Source organism: Mytilus trossulus, chromosome 3, assembly GCF_036588685.1.
Source record: "Mytilus trossulus isolate FHL-02 chromosome 3, PNRI_Mtr1.1.1.hap1, whole genome shotgun sequence".
NCBI classification, from domain to species: Eukaryota; Metazoa; Mollusca; class Bivalvia; order Mytilida; family Mytilidae; genus Mytilus; species Mytilus trossulus.
The window spans coordinates 82,496,042-82,499,964 of NC_086375.1; the positions used below are offsets into that span (position 1 = coordinate 82,496,042).

A 3,923-nucleotide genomic window follows, 5' to 3' on the forward strand; every position below is an offset into this window, starting at 1 on the left:
ACCTCCTTTATAGGAGATCAGTGATTTCTCACTAAGGTATATATATCCATCCACCACAGTGTTAAAAATAATCCGACCGTGCAAGGGCTGTATAGCCAGTCAAGGTCGTTAAAAACTTCCATTTGTTGTTAAAAATAGTCCAATCACTCAATCACCAGTTATATTACATCATGTAAAATTGGCTAAAACACATTTTCTATATACAGTCAATAAAAGTGTCTCTCTATTTAATAATATTTCGTTGTTATTTTAAAACTCATATTTGTGAAATTTATATATTATATCCACACAAGTTGTTCACATCCGTTTTTAAACTGGTCAAGGTGTTCTTCTAGTCCAAATAATTATGACGTCTGGCAAGGCTATTTTAATTTTTTTCTGGGACGCCTTCCTAAGCGTCCCAGAAAAAAAATAAAATAGCCGTCCCAGACGTCATAATTATTTGGACTAGGTGTTCTTCACGATCTCCATGGAAAATATTCACGCTTTCCCTTTTTGCTCAGATAATAGAACATTGTAAATCTCTATCTGAAAATACTGACCAAAATGAATCAAATTCGAAAGCAGGTATGATCACTTTTCATGACGATTGCAAGTTCTCGAAGGGGGGGGGGGGGGGGGGGGGTGTTTACACAATGTAATTTCAAGGCCCAAAAAATTGCAAAATATAGGCTACTGAGGCACCACGAATTTTGATGAACGTCTTGGGTTCAACTAAAAAGTACACCCTATAGGCGGATATAGGGGGGGGGGCTAGGCTCCCCCTTTTGAGAAAAAATTTGGTTGTTTATATAGGGAATTACTGAAGTGTGGCTGGAGTGGGCCCCCTCTTATGTCAGTCAGTGGGCCCCCACTTATGAAAAATTTATGGATCTGCTAAAAAAAAAAATAGATAGCCCTGCATCCTCTAAATTCACATCTCATACATGTATTTTAAAAGAAATTTACCATTTACCACTGAATCACCCACCCATTTCAGAGCTTATACATGTATCTCATGACCAGGAATTATTACAAATTTGATATGCCTGTACAGATTCTTTATAGCGGTTATGTTATATTATTCCTATAGGTTAGATAGTCATATATATTTATACAACTAATCATGCTAATCATGCTACTTAGGAATGATAATCCATTGACAATATTAATTACTTTTAAAAAATGTACTGCAACTTGATTAATATCATAAAATTATCAAATTAATAGTGTTATGACAGTGGATTCAAATTACAACTAGGTTGTGAGTGCCCTGAAAATGTAAAAAAAATCAGCTTGCATATATTTATGTACACTTTTATAATACATATTTTCTTTGCCTGTAACTTTTATGTATTGAGCAAAAATTATAATAGATATATAAAATTGAGAATGGAAATGGGTAATGTGTCAAAGAAACAGCAACCCAACACAACCAAAGAGCAGACAACAGTCGAAAGCCATCAATGGGTCTTCATTGGAGCAAGAAAATATGTTTTTTCTTGGTAATTTATTTGGCAAATTTGTATTCATGTGTTGATAATAACAATGCAAAATTAATTAAATTTGGCTTTGAATAATTTAGTATAATAGATTTAGTAATTGTATGTACATTTGCTTTATATTTACAGGATGGAGAAAGATGTTCACTATGAATCAAAAATTCAATACAGAGGACTTTTATATACATGTATCAACAAAAACACTATCAGAATATGCACATATACATCAAGAAACAGTTATCAAATGGAATGTCAAAGCCGAGTAATGTTGAAAGCAAAACTATTTTGTTTAAAATAGAAAACAATATGACTAGAATATATTAACATGATTAAGGGTAAGTAATCTAAATGTGTCTGTTCAAGGTAACACCAGTTGGTTATTTTACAATGCGCTATGATTTCAATCCCACAAATATGAAACAAAACATGATAGACAAATATGAATTAACACTATTTTGATAATGAAATAGACTGAAATATTTTACATTTAACAGTCAGACAAGAAAATTGACAATGGAATAAATTTTGAGTGGAAGTTAAAATTTATAGTTTATAGGTCAAAAGAATCATACACAGACTTTAAGGCCAAATGTTATACTGTTTATAGTTTAAAGATTTTATACTATATGTATTATCTATGCTGTATAATTTCAAGATAGTTTCATTTGGATTTAACACCTAATTTCCAGAATGAAGGGTACAGTAATTTGAAATTTATTAATAAAGATTTAAAACAATATAAGGGAATTAACTCTTACATGCATATGATGTGCATCATATCCATGAGAATGTCAGATCACATATGGGTAAAAAATGCCGATATAACAATGACATATAATATATTAAAATTATCATTTATCATTACTTTTCAATTGAATCAACAAACTGTATTTAATTACAAATTTTTTTTTTATTTTCAGTACACTGTCAGCATGGTCAGAAGAAAATTTTTACTGGAGGATGAATATTTTGATACCTGGAATCAGCAATGTATATGAAAATGAAAATAAGATATATTCATGTACAGAATGGTAAACATGTGGTTCATTTGTTTATTAGCAGACATTTTTGTTGAACTTATGCAGGATTGAACAAATGGCTATGGGCTCAATGTGTAGTAAAAAGAGGATTTTGAAATATGCAAGATTCATCAACGTTAAAATGTGCACAAGTGAAATGTCACCATATTTAGTAAAAAAAAATCAGATTATTGACTCAGGTTTTTTTCATGAAAAAAAAAAGTTTCAAAGCAATATCACTGTTGTATAATTGATAAGATTCCTCGTTTTTGTCGAGCCTGCAAATTTTGTTGAAAGCTCTACAAAGGGATAGTGATCCGGCCGCTATGGAAGTGGGGTTAGGTAACTACTGAAAAGGTTTATATTTTAAAAGGTTGAAGACCTAGACGCTTCATCCTTGGTATATACATGCCTCATGTTAAGAAGTTTCTGTCAGTCACATGTCCAATGTCCTTGGCCTCATTTTCATGGAACAGTGACTTCTTGAAAAGATAAGATTTTTTGTAATGTTAAATTCTCTCTCATTATAAGTAATAGGATGCATTGTAACTATATTTGGTATGCCATACCTTGCAAGGTCCTCATGCCCGTCAGACAGTTTTCACTTGTCCTCATTTCATGGATCAGTGAACAAGGTTAAGTTTTGGTGGTCAAGTACATATATCAGATACTACATTTATAAGCAATAGTTCTAGGATATTTGGTGTATGGAAAGACTGTAAGGTGTACATGTCCAACGTGCAGGTGTCATCTGACCTTGATCTTATTTTCTTTGTTCAGTGGTTATACATGTACATGTACATGTAGTTTAGTTTTTGTGTTTTGGTCTGTTTTTCTTATACTGTATACAATAGGTCTACTGTATTTGGTGTACGGAATGATTGTAAGGTGTTCATGTCTAACTGGCAGGTGTCATCTAACCTTGACCTCATTTTCATGGTTCAGTGGTAAAAGTTATCTGTATGGCATGGTATTCTGACCTTGAATTCTTTTTATGAACCATTGACAATCTTAAGCGCATTTGACACTTCTAGTAAAACCCTTGATGTTATAGACGTTCAACAAATATAATATCATAAGTAAAGCAGACGAGACATTACAGCATTTGCGCTCTGGTATTATATAGTCTGTAGTATATGGTTAAGGTAGCACAATACAAAGATTTTATAACTCCAACTCCCAAGTTTTAAAATGCTGTAACTTTCTAAATAATGCTTGAAAATTTATAAAAGTGGTAGTTTTCGATAGATAACAGATTGCCCTTTCAAATTAATGCAAAGTTAGTATTATGCTACAATTATGTAACCAATTATAATTTTAACTGTGTCTAAAATATTTTTCAACAAATTTCCACTTTCAAATGAAATTAGCTTCTGCATAGGTATCCCTAGAGGTTTAATTTTATTATATGTTGTCCCTATGG

At 31.8% G+C, this 3,923-nt stretch overlaps 1 long non-coding RNA gene across 1 annotated transcript; it reads left to right on the plus strand.

Annotated features, from left to right (window-relative positions):
* The first annotated feature begins 300 nt into the window (after positions 1-300).
* LOC134709773 (uncharacterized) lies at positions 301-2,533 on the plus strand. Its single transcript, XR_010106037.1, has 4 exons — positions 301-323; positions 452-567; positions 1,611-1,816; positions 2,402-2,533. It is a non-coding gene; the product is annotated as an uncharacterized LOC134709773 (long non-coding RNA).
* Positions 2,534-3,923: the final 1,390 nt, after the last annotated feature.